Source organism: Mandrillus leucophaeus, unplaced genomic scaffold (assembly GCF_000951045.1).
Source record: "Mandrillus leucophaeus isolate KB7577 unplaced genomic scaffold, Mleu.le_1.0 Scaffold881, whole genome shotgun sequence".
In the NCBI taxonomy this organism is placed as follows: domain Eukaryota; kingdom Metazoa; phylum Chordata; class Mammalia; order Primates; family Cercopithecidae; genus Mandrillus; species Mandrillus leucophaeus.
In genome coordinates, this window is record NW_012109597.1 from 533,148 (window position 1) to 559,529 (window position 26,382).

Genomic DNA, 26,382 nt, shown 5'->3' on the forward strand with positions numbered 1-26,382 from the left:
TAAAAAATCAGTGAATCCAGGAGCTGAATTTCTGAAAAAATTAATAAAATGGATAGACCACAAGCTAGACAAATAAAGAAGAAAAGAGAGAAGAATCAAATAGATGCAATAAAAAATGATAAAGGGGATATTACCACTGACTCCACAGAAATACAAACTAACATCAGAGGATACTATAAACACCTGTATGCAAATAAACTAGAAAATCTAGAAGAAATGGTAAATTCCTGGACACACACATCCTCCCAAGACTAAATCAGGAAGAATTTGAATCCCTGAATAGACCAATAACAGGTTCTGAAATTGAAGCAGTGTTTAATAGCCTACCAACCAAAAAAAGCCCAGGACTACATGGATTCACAGCCGAATTCTGCCAGAGGTACAAGGAGGAGCCAGTACCATTTCTTCTGAAACTATTCAAAACAATTGAAAAGGAGAGACTCCTTTCTAACTCATTTTATGAGGCCAGCATCATCCTGACACCAAAATTTGGCAGAGACACAACAAAAAACCCCCAAAACTTTAGGCCAATAACATTCATGGACACCAATGCAAAAATCCTCAATAAAATACTGGCAAACTGAATCCAGCAGCACATCAAAAAGCTTATCCACCACAATTAAGTTGGCTTCATCCTTGGGATGCAAGGCTGGTTCAACATATGCAAATCTATAAATGTAATCCATCACATAAACAAAACCAATGACAAAATCCGTGTGATTATCTCAATAGATGCAGAAAAGGCTTTTGATAAAATTCAACATCTCTTCATGTTAAAAACTCTCAAACTAGGTATTGATGGAACACAACTCAAAATAATAACAGCTGTTTATGACAAACCCACAGCCAATATCATACTGAATGAGCAAAAGCTGGAAGCGTTCCCTTTGAAAACTGGCAGTAGACAAGGATGCCCTCTCTCATCACTCCTATTAGACATAGTACTGGGAGTTCTGGCCAGGGCGATCAAGCAAGGGAAGGAAATAAAGGGTGTTCACGTAGGAAGAGAGGAAGTCAAATTGTCTCTGTTTACAGATGATATGATTCTATATTTAGAAAACCCCATAATCTCAGCCCAAAAAACCCTAAGCTGATATAAGCAACCCCAGCAAAGTCTCAGGATATAAAGTCAATGTGCAAAAATCACAAGCATTCCTATATACCAAAAATAGACAAGCGGAGAGCCAAATCATGAACGAACTCCTATTCACAATTGCTTCAAAGAGAATAAGTTACCTAGGAATACACCTAACAAGGGACACAAAGGACCTCTTCAAGGAGAACTACAAACCTCTGCTCAAGGAAATAGAACACAAACAAATGGAAAAACATTCCATCCTCATGGGTAGGAAGAATCAATATTGTGAAAATGACAATACTGCCCAAAGTAATTTATAGATTCAATGCTATTCTCATCAAACTGCCATTGACATGCTTAACAGAATTAGGAAAAAAAACCTACTATACATTTCATATGGAACAACAACAAAAAAAGCCCATATAGGGAAGACAATCCTAAGCAAAATTAACAAAGCTAAAGGCATCATGCTATCTGACTTCAAACTATACCTCAAGGCTACAGTAACCAAAACAGCATGATGCTGGTTACCCAAACAGACATAAACGCCAACGGAACAGAAAAGAGACATAAGAAATAACACCACACATCTACAACCAGCTGATCTTCAACAGACTTGACAAAAACAAACAATGGGGAAAGGATTCCCTATTTAATAAATGGTGCTGGGAAAACTGGCTAGCCATATGCAGAAAACTGAAACTGGACCACTTCCTTACACTTTATACAAAATTTAATTCAAGATGTTTTAAAGACTTAAATGTAAAACCCAAAACTATAAAAACCCTAGAAAAAAACCTAGGCAGTGCCATTCAGGACATAGGCATGGGCAAGGATGTCATGATGAAAATGCCAAAAGCAGTTACAACAAAAGCTAAAATTGACAAATGGGATCTAATTAAACCAAAGAGCTTCTGCACAGCAAAAGAAACTATCAACAGAGTGAACAGGCAACCTACTGAACGGGAGAACATTTTTGCAAGCTGACAAAGGTCTAATATCCAGAATCTACAAGGAACTTAAACTTATGAGGAAAGGACAAACAACCCCATCAAAAAATGGGCAAAGGATATGAACAGACACTTCTCAAAAGACATATATATATGGTGAACAAGCATATGAAAAAACCTCAACATCACTAATCATTAGAGAAATGCAAATCAAAACCACAGTGAGATACCATCTCATGCCAGTCAAAATGGCAATTATTAAAAAGTCAAGAAACAAGAGATGCTGGCAAGGCTGTAGAGAAATAGGAATGCTTTTATACTGTTGGTGGGAATCTAAATTAGTTCAACCATTGTGGAAGATAATGTGGCTATTCCTCAAGGATCTAGAAGAAGAAATACCATTTGACCCAGCAATCCCATTACCGGGTATATACCCAAGGGAATGTAAATGATTCTACTATAAATACACATGCACATGTATGTTTATTGCAACACTATTCCCAGTAGCAAAGACATGGAAACAAATGCCGATCACTGATAGACTGCATAAAGAAAATATGGTAAATATACACCATGGAATACTATGCAACTGTAAAAAGGAATGAGATCACGTTCTTTGCAGGGATGATTGGCAAAGCTGGATGGATGAAGCTGGAAATCATCATCATCAGCAAACTAACACAGGAACAGAAAAACAAACACCACATATTCTCACTCACAAGTGGGAGTTGAACAATGAGAACACATGAACACAGGGAGGGGAGCAACATACACTGGGGCCTGTTGAGGGTCAGGGTCAAGTGGAGGGAACGGAGATGATGGGTTAATAGATGCAGCAAACCACCATGACACACGTATACCTGTGTAACAAACCTGCATGTTCTGCACATGTATCCCAGAACTTAAAGTAAAATAAAATAAATAAATAAAAAATAAGAGCTTAGGCCAGTATGGTACATAAAAAATAATAGCTTAGGCCAGGATTGGGAGAAGAGCTTCTGTATATAGTTTGAAGATTTAGTCAACAAGATCAATTGATGGACTGGATGTGGTGTATGGGAGAAAAAAAATGAATCAAGGATGACTTCAAGTTTTTGGCTTGAACAACAGGAATAGTAGAATTGCTATTAGCTTGAAAACATAGTCATTCAAGGAAGCAGTGGGGAGAGTGGAAATTAAAAGCTTGGTTTTAGACATGCTAATTTTGAGATGAAAAACCAAGCAGGAAGGTTAATATATGAGCCTGATATTTAGAACTAAGATCCGTGTTAAGGAGATACATTGTGAGGTAATCAAAAAATAGGTGGTAACTAAAGGTATGAAACCAGGTAAGAGCACTTGGTCAGCATAAAAAGACCAAGGATTAAGTCCTAGCACTTTAATATTAAGAAGCTGGGAAAATGAGGAGGACCTAGCAATGAGATTTGGAAACAGATGCCATTGAAGTAAGAGAAAAGCAAGGGAAGTGGGGTCTTCTGGAAGCCAAGTAAGGGAGGCGTTTATAGTGGGTGAGTGATTAGATGAGTCAAGGGATGCTGACAATCAAGTAATACGAGGCTTGGGAATTGACATTTAGCTTTTGCAATGTGAAGCATCTTAAGAGCAGTTTGTATGAAATGGTCTGAGTTAAAACATCATAGATGTGTCTTCTCCATACACATTTAATCTTTCCAAATGCTTTACTGTCTGTCATTTGTCTCATTATTAAAATATAATCTTAATTTTCATTTTAAGTTACTGATTCCGTTGCTTACTGTATCTCATTTATTATTTCATAAGGGTATAAGTGTTATGTTTCATTCGCTTTAATCTTTTATTCTTGTTTCATATTCAGGTTCTTTCCCATTTCAAGATAATACAAACTTCGCTTATGTAAATATTTCTTCTATTTTCCTTGGGATTATGTTTTTTTCTAAAATAGGTTTTCCATCTTTCCTTTCCTCTTTCTTTCTTTCCTTAGTTGCAGTCATTTTTCCTGCTTTCCTTTCTTAGTACTTTCAAGGAGCTGCTCTTCATTTTGCATAGCTTGTTCATGAACAGCTCTTGTTAGGATTTTATTACCTAAATGTAGGGTGGTTACATAGTCCTTGATATCTGTTCCTTCTTTCCCTGTCTTGCCTGATCTTTATGTTTAGCCTTATCAAACCAAGTTGAAAGTAGAATCGAATTAATTTCAGCCTGCATTTCCTTTTTTTAACAAGTATTGGGAAAATAGCTCATAGATAGCAGTATGTGCTCTGCTTAGAGACTGTCAAATACTGGAGAAAACATGCATCACTTCTGTTGTGGAACAGCAGTCAAGTCATCTTAATCACTTTGGTGCAGTTTCTTCACAGTAAAATAAAAATATAAAGTTTGGTTATTTTTAAAGACCTTCCCAGATGAAAACTTATATGTTTCTAATAACATTAACTTACTCCTCAGTCCTACAGAATACTCTATTTTTCCAATTCCAGAAATGTTTTCTTATATTTTTCAATGTATCTTGAAGACACCAGTATATTTTATTCTTGTTAAAAATCTACCCTATAGATTTGTTAATATGGTAAGAATTAGAAAGAAAATGAGTGACCTTTATATATAAGGCATTACATTATTCAAAACTTTCTTTTTCTCATTAGCAGAACATTAAAAAACAAATATCACTCAACATTTTGACTCATAGAGAACAACTTTTGGTCCAATTACAAAAAATGTATGATTAAGTGCTAAACTATGTATAGACATATTAAGGTGGCTTTCTTTTTTACTTTAAAAAATTATAATTAAGGAAAATAAGCCATTCACTGACTGACACTAAGCATGGCTACATTATTTGAGCATCATATTAACTTTTCCTGAAATACTTTCAAACTACATCTAATTTTATTCTAATTTTCACTGCAAAGTGAGTGGCATAACTATAAATTTCTCATTAAAAATATACTATACTTCTCTCTCAATGTACAAATGCACCTCAGTTTTCAATGCAACAGTGAAAACCTTTCTTCTTAAAGCTTTAGAGCTTATTGCAATTTTAATGTAAGAAAAGTGGCTATTGTTTGAGTGTGCATGTGATTTTAGAGAACTGTTTTGGAATGAATGATATTTTCATTTTTCTGCTTTCTAACAGCTGCCTTCTTTCTGAGATATAAACTCCATCTGAACCCATGACTTATTCCCAATCAGATAGAAAACGCAGGCTGAAATCTTGCAGTTAGGTTAATAGAAACCCAAATATTTTCACACAGATTAACAACACAAAGAATGTGTTGCAGCATGAGAACAGAGCATTACATTTCCAATATTTTTAATAAATGTAATAAACAGATCCCAGAGAACTGACATCAAGTAAGTTCTTAGATGCACTCCTCAGTCCTATGATAAATATTAACAGTAAAGCTAGAAATGTGGGGAAAATTCAATAACCTCATTTATACTGATAGTTAATTTTGGAATGGTCATGTCAAACACCACAACATTGCATACCGCAGCATTCTTTAGAGCAGCCAAGTATATTTGATTGTACTAAATATTTTGCTGTGTATGTAGATTTAGCAGCAGCTGTTGATTTGGTGCAGAAATTTGTACCATATACATAATGCAGATAATTGACAACTAATAGGATTTAAAAGAAAAACTTGAAGACAAAAGTTGATTTTTGAAATATGGCTCCACTGACTAGTCTTGAGTAAGTCACTTTTCTTTCCTGACTTTCCATTTTTTTCCTGTAAAATAAAGATGATAATACTTTCTGCCCTCTCTGGGTCATAAGGCTTTTAATGAGAGACATAGCAGCATTTTCAAGAGATTTTATAAAGAAGTTTCTGTTCATTGATGGAGGTACCACTGTTAAAAAAAAAAAAAGTAATGAAACGATTGCATTTGATAGCAAACTACTAGAAAACTCAGTGAGTCACAAAAACAGTTATTTATTTCTCTCTTATGTATCTGCAGTTGGCTGGAGTTCAGCTGATCTAGGCTGGGTTTGTTGGGTTTGGCTCCAAACTATAGGTTAAGTTCAGGTCGGTTTCACATGTCTCTCATTGTCCTTCGACAAACAGCTATCTGAAACATACTGTTCTCAAGGGAAAAGTTAGGCACACAAGAATACAAATTCAGTTGCACAAACACATTTCAGGCCTTTGATCCTGGCACTTCTGCTAACATTGTATTGTCAAAGCAAGTCACATGTTCCAGACAATCCACAATGGAACAAAGAAATATTTTCTACTTCTTATGGGAGGAAGTGCAGAGTCACATGACAAAGGGCATGGATACAGAGGAGAGGAAAGAATTGAGAACAATATGCAGGTAACAATAGCAGGAATTTTGCTTAGCACTATTTCTCTTCAACATTTTTCTTAGAAATCTATTTAAAATAGCATTTGTCAGAGTATCTTCCTCTTCAATTACCTTTTGCAAAATATATATGCTTTGTATTGAGGAGTGTGTGTGTGTGTATATATATTTGTGTGTGTGTGTATATATATATATTTATATATATATATATATATTTTTGAGATGGAGCCTCACTCTGTCACCAGGCTGCAGTGCAGTGATGCGATCTTGGCTTAGTGCAACCCCTGCCTCCTGGGTTCATGCCCAGCTAATTTTTGTATTTTTAGTAGAGATGGGGTTTCACCATGTCGGCCAGGATGGTCTGGATCTCCTCACCTCGAGATCCACCCACCTCGGCCTTCCAAAGTGCTGGGACTACAGGTGTGAGCTATCGTGCCAGGTTGAGGATTGTATCTTTTACTGCGGCCAATTATTTAAATCTATTTCAAAAAGCTACTACCCCATCTCCAAGACCACTATGAAGAATGACCTTTAAAAATGAAAACCCACCACAAAGTTGTCTTGAAATTAAAACTGTGGGAATATTTCAACCAGCGATTAATGTATTAAATAATTTAAATTTATCATATGACTTCGTTTTAACATTACACGACCAGTGAAATGGACAGAGCAAGGCCCCACTCCTCAATCATTTCCAGTAAAGTATCCATGTGTGCACATGAATATGTATATGCAGGAACAGACTCAGTTGGTTGCATCATGAAATAGGCCTTCACATTTCTGGACATATATTTCATATCTGTCTAGCTGAACCCCTTTCTTTGTTCTCTTCCCTATTATTTTTACTGTGCTTATTTTCAACTTCCATTTCAAATTGCAATTGTTCCTTTCCAATATGGCATAGTGGAAAACAAGAAAGGTTGTAGAATGAAGTCCTCTACCACTTATTATTTCTTCAAAACTGAATAAACTACCTAGACTTTCTGAATTGGTTTCCTTAAAGTAAGTTGAGGAAAACAAGACTGATATGAATTTGGCTGTCTCCCCACCCAAATCTCATTTTGCATTTGTATGTGTTGAGGGAGGGACCTGTGGGAGGTAATTGAACCATGGGGGCAAGTCTTTCCTGTGCTGTTTTCATGATAGTGAAGAAGCCTCATGAGATTTGATGGTTTTAGAAAGAGGAGTTCCCTTACACAATTTCTCTTTCTTTGCCTACTGCCATCCATGTAACATGTGACTTGCTCCTCCTTGCATTCCACCATGATTGTGAGGCTTCCCCAGCCACGTGGAACTGTAAGTCCAATTAAACTCCTTTCTTTTGTACATTGCCTGGTCTCGGGTATGTCTTTATCAGCAGCATGAAAACGGACTAATACGAAGACCTGGATTGTAGAGTTGTAAGAATAAAAGTCTTGGTTTCTAGAATAGTTCCATTGGTCAAAGGTAAAAATGCCATATGCTTGATCTTTATTATTATACACATCATTAATCATAATATTGAAAAAAACCAAACCAACCTATAGAGAATCTTGATTATATTTGTGGTTTCTATGAAACATCCATATTTGCAAAGATATTTTGATGCACACCTCCTCAGATAAAAGCCAGAATTCCATTTCCTAGCTTCCTTTGTACATGGATACAAGCATGTGACCTTCATTCTACCAATCAGATGCAATAGCACAGTAGTTCAATGTATGTGCTAACACATCTGTGACCCCCTTGCCTCTCCACTGCTGTACTGCCTTGCTTGAGTACTGCTGTACTGCCTTGTACAAGATCACTTGAGAGAGTCACTTTCAGAGAGAAGCAAGTTCTCTTCATGCTCCTCCTCTACCACCTCTCATTATCTCCAAACCTATCACTAGAGTCATAGCCCATCATGTTCTGTGGGGCCAATTACAAATTCAAACTTGAGAGGGGAACATATCCATGAATAAAACCTGGATTATATGTGTGAGTATGGAATCTGAGGGTGTTAGACCAGGGAGGAATATAATTTAGATCACGCTGAAGTTATTGATCTGAGTGTAGTTCTAGAAGGCTTCTGGACGGAATGCATGACCTCAAGCAAGTGGGACTACTATACCTTATTTTCATTAATTAGACTGAGAAAATTAATTTTCTATGAACTCCATTAAATATTAAGAGTCCATAAATTCTTTGGAACAACAGGGAGAATGGATTCATCATGTTAAAACGGTTCTTTCCATCCTCCCTACCCACAAGTCTTCCCTCACAGAGTGAGCTCTGGTTCACTTTTCTTTCTGTCACTAATTTCTGTATTCTATATAGGGCGCACCTTTGGCAATCTTCATTTGGAAATAAAAAAAAGTATTTTACATCATAAGAGAGATGTAGACTAGAAGAAAACTACTGGTGTATGTTCCCTTTACATAAAAAGTCTGGATAATTATAGTAATATGAATCTCATAGTCTTCATAGGGACCTCAAAGCAGCTTCCTTCTCCCAGACAATTCTACTTCTGTGGAGTGTGTATGTGAGAGAGCAAGTGAAAGTTTATGACAGGGTGTAAAATAAAACTACCCTCTATTCTTAACTGTTATACAGAATAGTCATAATTATGCATTTGATTGGCTGTGTATCAGGTTAGCTTTATTTTATAGATATGCATCTCAAAACCTATCATGGCAATCAGTCTTAAACTTTATCAGATGAATTAATCATCTTATGATAATCTTAAAAAAATTGAAAGGACTGTGGCTTTAGTGTAAATCAGTGGTTGTCAGGATTCTCTTGCAGTCCTGAAATATTTTGAGGACCCAAAGAGATTTTGTTTATACAGATTTATCTATTTGTATTTAACAGTTAAAAATAAAACTCAAAAACAACAAAGCTGGAGGCATCACACAACCTGATTTCAATCTACTGTATACTACAAAGCAATAGTAATTAAAACAGCATGGTACTGCTGTTTTATAAACACAGGCACGTTGACCAATGGAATATAATAGAGAACCCAGAAATAAACCCATATATGTTCTGTCCTTTGACTCTGGCAAAGATTCCAAAGGGGAAAGGACAATCTCTTCAATAATTGGTATGGGAAACACTGGTTATCCAAATGCAGAAGACTGAAATTGGGCCTTATCATACACAATATGCAAAAAAATCAACCCAAAACGGATTAAAGACTTAACATAAAACTTGAACCTTTAAAGCTACTGGAAGAAATCAAGGGAAAAACTACATGACATAGGTCTGGGCAATAATTTTTTAAATTTGACCCTGAAAACACAGGGAATGAAAGAAAACCTAGAAAAAATGGATTATACAAAACTAAAAAGATTTGTACAGCAAAGAAAACAGCAGGATCAAGAAACAATTTACAAATTGGGAGAAAATATTTTCTAACTACTTACATCTGAATGCAGAATATCTAAGGGACTCAAACAAATGAATAGAAAAAAAAACAAACAAACCAAAAAATGAAACAAACAAACAAAACCCATCTAAAAGAAGGGCAAAAGATATGAATAGACTTTTCTCAAAAGAAAACATATAAATGGCTAACAGATATATTAAAAAGTGCTCCACATCACTAATCATTAGGGAAATCAAAATTGAAACCACAACAAGGTATCACCTCACATCTATTAGAATTAGCTATTATTAAAAAGTCAAGTTATAACAAGTGTTCGTCAGGAGGTGAAGGAAAGGGAATTCTTGTACACTGTTGGTGGGGATTAAATTAGTGCAGCCATTATGGAAAACTCTATGGAAGTAACTCAAAGAAATAAAAACAAAAATTACTACATGATTCAGCAATCTCACTTCTGGGTATTTACCCAAAAGATTTGAAATAAGTATGTCGAAGAGATGTCTGCACTCCCATGTTCATTGCAGCTCCATTCACCATAGCCATGTTATAAAATCAACTTAAGTGCCCATCAACAAATGGATAGAGAAAATGTAGTATATATATGTAATGAAATAATATTCAGCCTTAAATAAGTTCTGTCATTGTGACAACATGGATGAACCTGGAGGACAGTATGCTAAGTGAAATAACCTAGGCACAGAAAGACAAATACCACATGTCCTCACTTATAAATGGAATCTAAAACAATCAAATTAACGGAAGCAGAGAGTAAATTAGTGATTACCCGAGGCTGTGGGGTGGATGGAATGTGGAAACGATGGTCATAGGGTACAAAGCCTCAGGCAGAAGAAATAATTTTTTTCTTAGATCTATTGCACAGCGTGGTGAATATATTTAATAATAGTGTATTATACATTTCAAAACTGCTATGAGAATAAATTTCAAATGCTGAAACCACAAGAGATGATATGTGTGTGAGGTGATAGATACATTAGTTAGGTTGATTTAATTATTCCACATTGTATTCAAAATCAACACATAACTTTGTACCTAAAAAATCCATACAACTACAATTTGTCAATAAAAATAAAGTAAGCTGAGAACTTTTAAAACATGAAAATACAAAAGTGAACATTCCATTAGCTGTCAAAGAGATGATGTCATCACACATAATGTAACTTCTGGAAAACATCACAGACATTCAGAAAATGAGAGTGAAAAAGTAAAATAATGTCTTGATACTATTATGAAAATATTTTTGAGCCTGTGGATCCCCAGAAGGATCTCAGTAAGTTCCAAGAGTTCAGGAGTTCCTGAACCACATGTTGAGAACAACTGGTGTGAGTAATTTTTCTTCTGAACCCAAATATAATTACCATCCAAACTGCATACATTAACCTTTAAAGGAGAAGGAATGTATATTTTGATTTCCTTATTAGAATATAGCTCCTAGAGAGCTTATCTTTAAGATTTTTTTCTACTGAACAATCATACAACCATCCAACAATCCTTGTTTGTTTCCTCCATATGTTGTTTTTTATAATATTACCCAGTTGTCAATAAAGTAATTACCATATACATTGGGAACTATTTAACTGATAAATGAATATGTCATTGACACTAACTGGTTGATATATTTTCTTTCTTACAGATATTGTGTATTTGATTATTTTTAAACATCAAGTGGTCTTTGACAGTACAAATTTACAAAAGCAATGTATAACACAAAAGGTCACTATCCTTCAGTATATTTTTATTATTAATCTATTTTTTAGGAATAAAAATTTTGTATGATAGATTTGATGTTTTTAAAAACATAAGCAAATAACACTTGCACTCTAAGTAAAAACATTTGACTTTAAAACAACATTTTAAGCCGCTTTTCTTTGAGCCTTGCCATAGGAACTTTGTTGTACAATTAGCTCTAAATTCAGCTCTCCAAACCATTTTCAGTTACTACTAAAGCCAAGTTTTTGAAAGAGTCATTTATCAAAATTACTAAGCTCAGAATGCTGGAAGGAATTTACAAAAATTGCTATTATAATTTGGCCTAAATCTATGACTTTATAACATGTATAGTATATATGGGTTTACATTAGTGGAAACATTAACTAAAACCCGGCCTCAAGTTAGAACTTGAAGTCATCATAAGTAACTTGAAATAGCTCAAGCTATAGGCTTCTCTAGGAGATAATTATAATAAAAGCTATTGTATATTGCATAGCTCAATACCATGTACTAGAAACTATGCCCAGCCCTTTACGTCTCTCATTGTAATCCATGCGGCCACGTCTAGAAGCAGCTATGATAATCCTCATTTCATAGGTAGCTAAATGGAAGTTCAGAGAAGCTAGGAATCTTGCCAATGTCACCTGGATTTGCACCCAGGTTTGACATTAAAGCTATGTATTCTAATGCCTTAATACAAAGAACTTAAGTAATTATATGGATCAGAAGTTTAGTTAGTAGTAGTATCAAATAAAGCTGAATTCACAACAAAGATCTGTAGCTCACTTGTGCTGCATGTCCATCATGGGTCAGCTATGGGCTCTCTTCCATGTTTTCCTTACTCAAAAATGCAAGTTAATAAGGGTCCATCCTCTCTATTATCAGTTGTTGCTGCAACAGGGAAAGAGGACATGGAGAATTGTGTGCTGGCTGTTAAAGGCGTCACGTTTATTCACATTTTATTTGCCAAGTCAAATGGCTAGTCCTGCCTTCAAGAGGGTGAATCCCACCGCATTCTGAGAAGAAAACAAATGATAATCAAAGCAGTCTTTTCAAAACTTTGAGTAAAATATGCTACCTCCCCAGATGTTAATTCTTTTGACACAACCTGAAATAAAGAATAAAATTGTTTTGGGTTTGTGATTTTTTTAATGAAAATAGACAATTATACCTGAAATTGTAATCATATTCCTTCTTTAGAAACTTCAAGGGTAACTAGTCATAAAACACCTGGAAAAATTATGGAAACTTGTTCTTATACTTCTAATCCTTTTTAGCAAGGTTAAAAATGTGCTTCAATTAGAAGTATAACGTTTATATTATTTCAATATGACAGTTATGCTATTGGATGTGACATTCTTAGAGATTACAGCTTTCCTTTTGAAAGAAGCTACCTATTTATTAGTCTGTCAAAGAAATAGCTCACTGAAATTTAAGATATTATATATATTTTTTGTCTCCTTTCTCAACCCTTAGCCAACATCAGTCCCCTCTTGCCCTAGGTTCTTATCAACATTGGAGAATCAGTATAACAGGATAAGCTTGTCATCTGCAAGAAAAAAGAACCTTAGTATATTCTTAAATTTTTAGTTCATTTAAAAAAAAAATTAGCAAATAAGTTATTGGGTTTCAAGTAAATAGGTAGGACATTATGCTAGCATAGAAAAGTCTAGGGCTTTTTGCCTGGTGATCTGTGTTAAAACCTGTTTCTCTTGGACTTGCAGAGGTGAGACTAGAAAAAAAAGGTCCGCTACTCCATTAAATGGTTATTTTTCAAATTCACAAGCAACTTTGAGGTATGCTACATGGAAATGATCTTTTTAAGTGTCACAGAGACATGTTTCAAGCCATGGCCATCTCATCTACCATCATTATGAAAGCCATCATTGGAGCAGGTAGTCAGTATCTAACCACAGAAGCTGACCTGTAGAGTCAACCCAGGCAAAACTACCTGTGCCCCATAGAGATCAAAGCATGTATCAGTCCACCATTTTGAAAATCTAGTCATACCCTGACCCACATGGGAATATTAAATGAATGGATCTCTTTCAGCCATTGTAAAAGGATAAGTGGAGTCCAACCAAATAAGCAATCTGTGCTGTGGGAACCTGTTGTCCACCTGTAAAAAAACTACTTCCAAAGCCAAAATATAGGTTAGTCACTTCAGGCATTCTGTTAATGGCCTGAAACAAAGCGTATGGCAGATATGGAATTTAAATTGTAGAGAAGTTTATATATATGTTAAATATTAGCTGGAATAGTAATATCATTCCTAAAACTAGTACAAGTACCTCCACAAATACTTCTATTTTTTAGGTAAAAGAGAAAATACATTATAACACTTCCCTTTGTATGAAATAAATAATACCCTTTTTCATTTCTCCTGGACAAACTGGCTTGAGAGCCAAGGAAGCATAAACAGCTCTCACAGTGCTATCAGACTCAAGAATATCACTAAAGCTACAAACATCCTGATTCCAGGGTTTCCTTCCTCCTCACTGATGTCTCTTACATTATGATTTTGCTGAAGTCAGTTCTTTTCTACTGATGACTCTCATGGTTCCATGTTCTGCCATAAGGAGACTATGTCTTTTTTTTTTTTTTTTTGAGTTGGAGTCTCGCCTGTTGCCCAGGCTGGGGTGTAGTGGCATAATCTTGGCTCACTGCAGCCTCCGTCAAGTGATTCTCCTGCCTCAGCCTCCTGAGTAGCTGAGACTACAGATGGACACCACCACATCCAGCTAACTTTTGTATTTTAAGTAGTTACAGGGTTTCACCATGTTGGCCAGGACAGTCTTGAACTCCTGACCTCAAGTGATCCACCTTCCTCGGCCTCCCAAAATGTTATGTTGGGATTATAGGCGTGAGCCACTGTGCCCAGCCAGGCTATGTCTTTTAATGCCTATGGAGCATTAAAATCAAACAAAAATCAAACATCAATCAAATAAAAACTGTCATCTGACAACTATTCTGCTGCCACTTAGATCTCAAACTCCCCATCCTCCCAAAATGATACAATTTGCTGCCATTTTCACACCCTGGGTACCAACATCCCTGAAGTGTATAAAGAGTGACCCCACCTTCTCTAGCAATGAATACTAAATACTAAATATTCTTAAGTCTTAGGGGAAGTTCCCAGGAGCTATGCTGAGGGCATTGGATGACCCTAGTGTTGTACTGAAACATCATATCTCCCTGCACAAATTCCTCAAATCTTTCCTACATCATGGTGAGTTCTTGCTAACTTGGGACATTCCAGGTCCAGAGATATAGACATGTTTGTTGTCTTTTTCATTTAGAATTGATAGTCCCACTGAGACAGAGCACATTTATCATTGCCATAATCATCATTACTTTTTCTCCTAGGAGGAGAAAAATTTCCTCCACATGTAAGAAAAAAAAGCTAGAGACCTGTTCTATGTCAAAGAGTTCTCAAAGTCAGTTTTTAAATATAAAACTAAATATACAATTAAATAAAATACACAAAAGGCACGTATATGGATATCATGTTTTTGATTTTAATAAAGTCTACCTCTTTCTCATGTATTTTACTGCATGCTTTCAAAAATGCTCCCCACATTCAAGAAAACCATCTTCTAATATGTACCTTTAGGCTCTACCAACCATATTTCTCACTGTTCTAAATTAAATGAATATATCATAGCTACAGACCAATTTTTTTAATGGTGAAACACTGGAACTGTTAAGCTTAAACAATTTGCAATGTTATAATTAAGGTAGAGAAAAATGAGCAATTATGAAGTGTTAAAAACACAAAGTACTCAATGTACCTATTCAAGCTTCCAAGAGCTCCCACCAGGCTAAATGAAGCAAGGCAAAATGGAAATGGCAAAAGCTAAAATCATAGGTTTACACCCTTTGGGTTCTAATGCTTGTGTGTTATGTCATTCTAATAATTAGTCTGAATCCAGAGTATGGAGAAAAAGAAAACAGAGTAATACTACTTCATACTTAGCCCTTACCTCCTTTTCATTCATTTGACTCTCAAAGAGTCTGAAATACCCGTGTTAGGGAATACTGCCAATAAGCTGTTGAGAGCTAATTAAAATTCAAATGCTACTTGGAAATTTTACAGTCTTTTTCTTTAGTTTATCCATAAATGTGAAATATGTGTCTGAAGTAGTTCACTCTCTCTGTGTCTGTCGTTCCATTGCACCCTGGCTCTGGGGGCGTCATTCTTAGTGAACTATCAGCTTGGAAAGAATAGGACGCATCAGGATTTCACATTGACCTCACCTCAAAATCCTGCTGGCCTCACACAGCTTGGTTATTAACTTCACTGGGATGTGTAGAATTTATTATTTATACTGACCTATTAGGGCTAATTGTAATCAGGGGTATTTTTGTGTGCCTACTAAGTGTTAATTGCTACCAGTAGCTGAGGTGGTAATTGGATCTGGGAATGAAGTCTAGAACAAACTGTCTTCAGAAATACCCAGAGCTTCAGAGGTAGTGGCTGATTGCTTTGCAGCCCTCCAGTCTCCTTAGCTCCCGAGGGTTTCAACTGGCTTTGGCCCTTCCACAGTGTGTCAGCAGCTCTCTCAACTGTGACTGGTGCATTGCCTTTTAGCAGCTTTAAATGGTAGATGCTAATGGCTTTGCAGCCTTGCAGTTCTCCCAGCAGGTTTCTGTGCCTTGTATTACTTTAAACACAAAGCACTTTGAAAACATACATAAATTAAGGCTATAATTCCATCTCTAGTCTTTGGCATGTACTACTTGTCAACTTTTCAAAAAGCAAATGGCTGATATAAAGCATTCCAACAGGCTTGGCTCAGAGTATGCCTTCTCTCTGCCTCCCATTTAGGCTCTGGCCCTTCCATCTTTAATCCACCCATTGCTCTCTCCTTATCATATATTAACATTCTCAATTCTCAGTTCACTTTTCTTTTGGGTTTACATGCTAGCTCCCTCTTATCTTCTTCTTCTTCTTTTTTTTTTTTTTTTTTTTTTCATGGCTTGGATGTCGGAGCTGTAACCGGCCACAAATACAAACTGATGTCTTTTCATTTTACATACATATAGGGAAGAGGGCCAGGACACAGTTTTCTGGGTTAAGGATTTTGGGATCCTGAGCTCTGTTTTTGTTTTCATATTGTTGAAAGGGTAATGATAAATGTTTCATTGGTAACAAAAGTTTGAGAATCAAGAACTAAGAGAGATACAATAACAACAAAAACCTTGCTTGTCTGAGTATCAGTTGAGCTGATTATTTTCTCATCTTTAGCAGAGCCTATCACTGTACAGTAAAAGAGTGAGTTTGGGAGCCAGAGAGAAAATCAGATGAAACTTAATTCCATGGAAGAGCTTTAGTCACGCTGAATATCTCAGATACTTGCCAGCTTGTCCAACCCACGGCCCACAGGCCACATATGGCCCAGGATGGCTTTGAATGCGGCCCAAACAAATTTGTAAACTTTCTTAAAACATTATGTGATTTTTGTGGGTGTGATTCGTTTTGTTTTGTTTGTTGATCAGCTATCATCGGTGTTAGTGTATTTTATTAGTGACCCAAGACAATTCTTCTCCTTCTAGTGTGGCCCAAGGAAACCAAAGACTGGACATCCCTGAAAAGCTCACTCAGTGGGAAATGATAGCTCCCAAGCAGCCAAGGCGGCTAGTAATGACATTTCATTCTGAAGTTCAGAAAAACCTCTATGAGTAAGCAATAATCTGAATTGCACACATCTCAGATTAAAAATTTTAATTGTGTTGTTGTAGTCATATTGTAATGTAGTCTTGCATTTAAGGGTCATTCCAATGACCACCAGAGACCTTTCAATGGTTCATTAATGATTTACTGAGTTTTGAACCACTTAATGCTTCAAACTAACTAGTTATTCCTAATAAACAGGCCTGTGAGTGGTAAAACTACTCTTAATCCCGTAGAAAGTAAGCTAAAAAATAAACAGCTTTAAGCCTTTTGGTTCCTAAAGCAATCTAATAGAAAGGCCCCCTACTCAAAGCATGAAACAGAAGGGAAATATTTTCATGTTCTTCTTAAAGAGAATCTGTTCCTTTCAAGATGAATCCTGAATCTTCCTAAAACCACTGACTCTAAATAACGTTAGTTTGCCTGTCTGTCATCTAGCATGCTCTGAACCACACCCTTCTCACTTCATCTATAGCAGGAAGGATTAAGGGATAAGAGATGTTTTCATAACCATTCAATATTGCTGGGGTGCTTTGGAAGCACTGTAGCTTCCCTGCCTGGGTGGCAGTGTTTATTCCCTTGACATAAGAGCATTTCCTGATGAACATCTCAAAATAATAAACATTCTGCTTTGCCATTTTCCCCCCTTCTGTTGGCTGTTTGTGGTTCCTAATTGCAGACGGTGTTGCCACATAATGAAAATAAAAGCGTATATTAGCAAGTTTCACTTCCATTCTGCAGGGACTTCATTCCACTTTTGTATTTTTTTAGACAGTAAGTGAAGCAGACTTTCTGCTACTGCTGTGGCATTTTTAGTAGAGATTTAAGCATCTATGGAGGAAATAACTTCTAAACTCCTGCAGGATTCCAATTTATGTACTTGTAGGTGGAATATTTTCTGAGGTATCACTACTAATTTATTTGTTTTTTTTTTTTCAGAAAAAAACCTTGTACATGGTATTATGTAGAGAATGAACACAACTCAAAAATTATGTCAACTTTATTGCTTATATAAGACAGCATAAAATGAGTTCTTGTATTTTATATTTATAATTTTAAATCTTCTACATATTTTAATCCTTTCTGGACTGGTAGTACATTTCATGCAAAAAAGAAAGAAGCATAAATGTTTAATATTTCAATAACATGCTGAATTTTTAAGGACTGAGGCCTTTGTAATGACTGTTAAACCAATCTAACAGTAGTTGGTTAACTAGATTACTTTGAGTAAAAATTTAAAAGGCTGAAAAGCAACTAGCCAGAAGTCTTATTCAACCATGAGGTCAGAATTTTCTCAGCATTTGGTGCTTGGTCATCAATTATTTACAGCTAAATTTACTTACCAAGTTATCAAATCTAGTAGAGAAAATAAATAAAAATATCTTAAAATTAGTAAGTTTTTTTTTAACTCAAAGCCACAGGATGTCCACAAACCCTCTCCTTTGATGTTGCTCTGAAATCATTTGAAAATTCTGAGAATATGGCTCACCTCTTCTTTTAATTTAACTATGTCAAAAAAATTCACTAGTGTTCTTACTTAATTAAAAAGTCCACACTTCTTAGAATTTTGAAGATAGATTAAAAATACAGTTTCATCATTGCTACTATTAGAACATAAACCAAAAACATGCTTAAAAAAGAAGCTAGGACCATAAGAGAGATCAAACTGTTTTTTAATGGTCCAATGCAAAACACAGAAAACAAACAAACAAAAAAACAGAATTAAGATTGATCCAAAGCCAGGACACAAAGTAAGGTAGTGAAATTTGTCTTGGGTGCCCTTTAGTGTCTCTCTTAATCACCTGTGTCTTTTCCTGCTCAAAGGCATTCTGGGGTAAACTTAAAGGATTTTTTTTTCATGTTTTTGTTTTGTTTTGTTTTCAGTTTTACAAGTTACTCTTTAAACGTTGGAACGCCTTTAAACTCAACAGGAATAAATCCCTATTCTGGAGTTTGAGGCTCATAAAAGTAATAGAGGTGAAATCTGCAGCTGATGGGCCTTCTGGTGGCCCACAAGTCACCCATAGCCATCTTCATATTCTTCTAACGCAGTGACATGAGGAAGCAGCAGGTGTCAGGACAGAGCATTAGAAGAATTCTTGGATTGAGGACTTTTTTCTACCCTCACCAGCTGTGAGAAGTTACAGAGAATAGTGCTATGAACTCTAGCTTTCTCATCTATGTATTGTTAAGAACAATTCACATTCTGCTGACCTCATAGTGTTGTGAAGGTCAGGTGTACAATACACTTTGAAAATTGAAAGGCATTTTAGAAGTATAATGTGCTGCTATTGAATGGAGCATTTAAAGTTTGTATCCAAACCATATGGTTTTATACTACATGTCTAATTAAACACGGGGGTTCTCCGTTTATATAAGAAGAAATGCCATGAATATTACCCTGAAAGTCCAGAGAAGGATTTTCTATTGGTCATTATTAACTGTATTGGGTTAACTCCCACTGAGACCCCTACTCTGCTCTTCATCCACTGAATCTCTGATGATGACGGCAAGGCACCTAAAGCCTTGGTTTTCTGTCTTCACATTTAATGTTGATACTGTTAAGTTCATTACAACAACCATCTGATCAATAGTGGCTTGAAGAAGCTGAGGATGTGCAGCTTGGAAAAGGGAAGACCAGGAAAATCAGGTAGAAATTATGGCTTGGGAGTTACCAACTGTTTGAATCCTACTACATAAAGAGACTTAACTTATCTATAGTCTCCTCTAACTCACTAAATTGTATGTTCAATTTACAAATAACCTTTTTCTGAGGGCTACACTGACACTGACTGAAAGGTACCGCTTCAATTTGTAATTGATCAGATGTTTGCTTCCATATTTGTTCAAAGTCCCTTTGAAAAAAGCTAATATGACTAAGATGCAGGAGTTCTTCTTTTAAAGTCCAAAATAATATAAAATAATGGGAAGGTTTCAAATGATAAATGGATAGGGAATAGTTGAGAAAATTTTAAGATTTTTTGGAAAAATGTAAAGTTGATGATATTCTACCCCATTGTGTCCAAAAATCTGGTCCCATGCCGCCAGCTTCACAGATGCTACTTTTGAGGAAGATGGATGCCACTGGCAGCTGGTTCCAAAAATATAATTTGAAACTTTAATTGGCATTCCTAATGTGCTGCACAGCTTAATCATATGAAAAAAGAAGTGTTTCATGAATTTCCACTTTATGGAATATTCACATTGTGCTGAATGTTTAAATGATCTTTTCCCCCTCTTTGTGAAATAAATTATAAAACATTCTTTATACTATCTTTTGTGTGTGTATACAGTTATCTTAATTAGTATAATAATTTTTAATTATACTTTTAATTTTTCATATGAAGTGTTACTAGGAAATTCAGAGAGTAGCTATTTCTTCTTAACAATGATATTTGATTATTATATAAGTTATTGTTCTATTGATGAGTATTTTAATGCCAACATAATCTTAAAATAGGGACTTCTGAAAAAACTTTAACATTTTCATGTATATTTGGAATGGCTGTTATAGTCCTTTCTAGAGGGACAAATACACATATTCACATGCATATACAGAAAAATTACAGAAATGTGGTAGACACCACTATATAAATGAGCTTTATATATTAGTTATTCAAAATTATAATTTGATATATTTGGACAATTTAATTCAAATGATTGACTGAAATGTTAAGTCAATGCTGTCTTTAGTAACTCTCATAGATGCAACTTGTGTCTTTTTTAAAAATTGCAAGTTTTTTTTCATGTGGAATCAGTACCTTAGGTTAATTTTTCTTTAACCATTCCTTCATGTACCCATAATTTGAATGTCATAAAATATTACTTTGAGAGGCACATTTTAATAAAATTTCTGCAAAGTAAATTTGATAAAAGAACTCCATTCTAGGTGTTGATAGGCAAATAAAACACTTTCAGACAATGAATGCCTAAACTTCTACCTGCTTATTTTCCACATAAGAAATCTCTTTATTTTTAAGATATATATATGAATAAACCACGTCATTTAGCTCATGTACCTTTTTTTCCTTGTTAAGAAACACATATGGCTGGCGCGGTGGCTCACGCCTGTAATCCCAGCACTTTGGGAGGTTGAGGGGGCGGATCACGAGGTCAGGAGATTAAGACCATCCTGGCTAACATGGTGAAGCCCCTTCTCTCCTAAAAATACAAAAAATTAGCTGGGCATGGTGGTGGGCGCCTGTAGTCCCAGCTACTCAGGAGGCTGAGGCAGGAGAGTGGCTTGAACCCGGGAGGCAGAGCTTGCAGTGAGCCGAGATTGTGCCACTGCACTCCAGCCTGGGTAACAGAGAGTGTCAGTAAACCATTGGGTCCAAACTGATGATCTGAAATCACACAATCATAACTTCACATAGTAATATTGAAACCTATAAAACATTAATTACTATATAATTTTCAGTTATTGGATATAGACTTTAAAGCTTACCTCTTTTGGAAAGTTGTAGTTAAAAATAACAAAATCAAGGTTTTTCTGATTTCTCACATAATATATTGGTTTTGCCTGTTTGGGAGCTTTGCATGAATATAGTTGTTTTGTGTGGTTTCTGATTTATTTTGTTTAATAAAAGGTTTGTGAGATTTGTCCACATTTTTGTTTGTAGTTGTACATCATTCATTCTCATTGTATATTTTGTTTTGTTAATAGGCCACAATTTATCCACTCTACTGTTGATGCATTTGGTATTTTTTTTTATTCTTTCCTATAATAAATAGTGCTTTCATGAACATTCAAGTGTACACATTTCTGTTAGAATTGAGTGAAGTAGAGTTGCTAGATCATATAGTGTATAAATGGTCATCTTTAGTAGCTACTGTCAAAGAGTCTTGTAAAGTGATTTTACCAATTGCCATCCATACTACTCATCTATAAGAGTTCCAGTTGGTCTGGGCCGGGCGTGGTGGCTCATGAATTCCAACAATTTGGGAGGCCAAGGCGGGCGGATCACGAGGTCAAGAGATCAAGACCATCCTGGCTGAGATGGTGAAACCCCATCTCTACTAAAAATACAAAAAAAATGTCCAGGCGAAGTGGCTCACACCTGTAGTCCGAGCCAAGATCGCGCCACTGCACTCCAGCCTGGGTGATGGAGTGAGACTCCGTTTCAAAAAACAAAAAGAGTTCTAATTGGTCTATAGCTTAACACTGGCTATTTTCTCCATTTTCTATTTTAGCTAAATTTTTGGTGTATAAAACAATTGCCTGTGATTTCACCTTATGTTTCTTAATAACTAATTAAGTCAAGCACTTTTCTTTTCTTTTTTTTTTTTTTTAGCTGTCACTTTAAGTTCTGGGATAAATGTGCTGAACATGCAGGTTTGTTACATAGGTATACTTGTGCCACGGTGGTTTGCTGCACCCATCAATCTGTCATTCAGGTTTTAAGCCCGCATGCATTAGGTGTTTGTCCTAATGCTTTCCCTCTACTTTCCCCTCACCCACTGACGGGTCCCTGGTGTGATGTTCCCCTCCCTGTGTCCATGTGTTCTCATTGTTCAACTGCCACTTATGAGTGAGAACATGTGGTGTTTGGTTTTCTGTTCCCGTGTTAGTTTGCTGAGGATGATGGCTTCCAGTTCCATCCATGTCCCTGCAAAGGAGATGAACTCATTCTTTTTTCTGGTTGCATAGTATTTCATGGTGTGTGTGTGCCACATTTTCTTTATTCAGTCTATTATTCATGGCCATTTGGGTTGGTTCCAAATCCTTGCTCTTCTATATAGTGCTGCAATAAACGTACATGTGCATATGTCTGCATAGTAGAATGTTTTATAATCCTTTGAGTATATACCTAGTAAAGGGATTGCTGAGTCAAATGGTATTTCTGGTTCTAGATCCTTGAGGAATCACCACACTGTCTTCCACAATGGTTGAACTAATTTACACTCCCACCAACTGTGTAAAAGTGTTTCTACCTCTCAGCATCCTCATCAGCATCTGATGTTTCCTGACTTTTTAAAAATAAGTTCTTTGAAACCAATGAGAACAAAGAGACAATGTATCAGAAATCTGGAACACAGCAAAAGCAGTGTTACCAGGGAAATTTGTAGGGCTAAATGCCCATATCAGAAAGCCATAAAGATAAAAAATCAACACCCTGACATCACAATCAAAAGAACTAGAGAAACAAGAGCAAACAAATCCAAAAGCTAGCAGAAGACAAGAAATAACTAAGATCAGAGCAGAACTGAAGGAGATAGAGACATGAAAAACCCTTCAAAAAATCAATGAATCCAGGAGCTGGTGTTTTGAAGATTACCAAAATGGATCACTAGTCAGACTAATAAAGAAGAAAAGAGGGAAGAATCGAATAGACATAATAATAGTGATAAAGGGGTTATTTAACACTGATCCCACAGAAATACAAACTACTATCAGAGAATACTATAAACACCTCTATGCAAGTAAACTAGAAAATCTAGAATAAATTGATAAATTCCTGGACACATTCACCCTCCCAAGACTAAACCAGGAAGAAGTCAAATCCCTCAATAGACCAATAACAAGTTATGAAATTGAGGCAGTAATTAATAGCCTACCAACCAAAAAAAAGCCCAGGACCAGATGGATTCATAGCTGAATTCTCTCAGAGGTACAAAGAAGAGCTGGTACCATTCCTTCTGAAACTGTTCCCAACAATAGAAAAAGACGGGCTACTCCCTAACTTATAGCCAATATTGTACTGAATGGGCAAAAGCTCATTGAGATGTCCTCTTTGTAGAGTATCTTTAAAACCCCTTTTCCATTGGATTTCTGACTTTCGTTGATTTGAAAGTTATTTGGATATTTTAGATATGAATAAATGTCTTTTCAGATGTACATATGTTTAATATTTTTTTCTTCAGTGGATTAAATGTTCATTCTCTTAATGCTTTATGTTAATAAACACATGCTTTTAATTTTTATATAATTTAATTTATCATTTAAAATTTTTTTAAGGTACTGATTATTGTGTCATGTTAAGAAATACTTGCCTATTCTGTCACAAAGTTATTGTGCTGTGTTTTTTACTAAAAGCTTTCTACTGTTACTTTTGTATTGATATCTGTAATCCCTCTAATTTTGATATAAGGGTTCGAGTCAAGATTTTCTTTGCCCACTTTCACTATTCCTATTTAACATAGAACTGGAAGTCCTAGCTAGAGCAATTAAAGAGGAGAAAATGTAAAAATCATCCAGATAGAAAAAACAGGAAGTATTCTGATGACATGATCTTATACCTAAAAAATCCTAAAGAGTCATCCAAAAGATAACTAGATGTGATAAATGACTTCAGTAAAACTTCAGTATGCAAAACCAGTATTAAAAAATCAGTAGCAATTCTATACACCAAAAACAATCAAGCTGACAACCAAATTAAGAACTCAACCCCATTTACAATAGCTACAAAAATAGTAAAATATCCAGAAAGAGAACTACAAAACACTGATGAATGAAAGCATAGATGACACAAATACATGGAAAAAAAATCCCATGTTTGTAGAATGGGAGAATCAATATTGTTAAAATAACCACACTGCCCAAAGCAGTCTACAGATTCAGTGCAATGCCTATCAAATTACCAATGTCATTTTTCACATGATTAGAAAAAATAATTCTAAAATTCATTTGGAACCAGAAAAAAAGTCTGAATCGTCAAAGCAATCTTAAGCAGAAAGAGTAAAGTGGGAGACATCACATTACCTGACTTCAAATTATACTACAAGACTATATAGTACCCAAAGAGCATGGTACTGGTTTAAAAATAGATACATAGATCAATTGCAGAGTAGGGAATCTAGAAATAAAGTCACACATCTATAACCAACTGATTTTTGACAAAATTGACAAAATAATACAAATATACACTGGAGAAAGGACACTCTATTCAATAATTGGTACTAGAAAAATTGGATAGCCATAAGTAGAAGACTGAAACTGGACTGCTTTCTGTCACCATATACAAAAATCAACTCAAATGAATTAACAAGTTAAATATAAGACCTGAAACTTTAAACATCCTATAAGAAATCATAGGAATAATTTATGACTAAGATCTCAAAAGCAAATGTAACAAAATAGACAAATGGGACCTAATTAAAAAGCTTCTTCACAACAAAAGAAATTATCAACAAATAAACTTACAATCTACAGAGGGATAAAATATTTGCAAACTATGCATCTGAAAAAGAACTGCTATCCAGAATCTATAGGGAACTCCAACAACTCAATAAGAAAAAAACCAAATAAGCCCATTAAAAAGTTGGCAAAAAACATAAATAGACATTTCTCAAAAGAAGACATGCAAGTGACTAACAAATAAAAATGCTCACCATCACTAATCGTCAGAGAAATGTAAATTAAAACCACAATGAGACATTATCTTACACCAGTCTGAATGACTATTATTAAAAAGTCAAAAGACAACATATATTGATGGGGGTTCAGAGAAAAGGGCACTGTCGTACACTGTTGGTGAGAATGTAAATTATAATAGAACAACCTCTATAGAAAACGGAATGGAGATTGCTCAAAGAGCTAAAACTATAACTACTATTTGATCTAGAAATCTCACTACTGGGCATCTAGTCAAAGGAATGTGTATACATATATACACATACACACACACAAATATATACAGGATATATCTATATATCTATATATGTATATATCTATATATCCTGCATTCACGCATTTATTGCAGTACTATTCTTAATAGCAAAGTCATGAAATCAACCCAAATGTCCATTATTAAATGATTGGATAAAGAAACTATGATATATATAAGGATATATAAGGGTGTGTATATGTTTGTGTCTGTGTGTGTGTCATATATGATGTATTTATATGTGTATCATTTATATTTCACATATATGATGTATTATATAAAATATATTGTCATATATATGTTGCCTTTTGAAGCAACATGGATGAAACTGGAGGCCATAATCCCAAATAGAATAACTCAGAAAATCAAATACTACATGTTCTCATGTATAAGTGGAAGCCTAGTGGTCTGTACACATGGACATCCAGAGTGGAATAATAGACTTCGGAGATTGCAAAAAGTGAGACGTGGGTAAGGGATGAGAAATTATCTATTAGGTACAACGTCCACCATTTGGATGATGGGTACACCAAAAGCCCAGACTTTACCTCTACACGATATATCCTTGTAACAAAACTGTACTTGTATACCCTGAATCTGTTAATGATAATATAATAATAATGTGTAGTGTGCATGGCTCCATTAACTCATTTTGCCACATCCTCATCCAACAGTGAAGCAAGATATTACTGATGCATAGTAACTATGGCACAGGACTA

The 26,382-nt window shown here is 35.4% G+C and overlaps 1 pseudogene; it reads right to left on the reverse strand.

Moving 5' to 3' along the window:
- Window positions 1-19,508: 19,508 nt before the first annotated feature.
- LOC105531392 overlaps window positions 19,509-26,382 on the reverse strand; it is a 41,731-nt pseudogene continuing 34,857 nt past the window's right edge.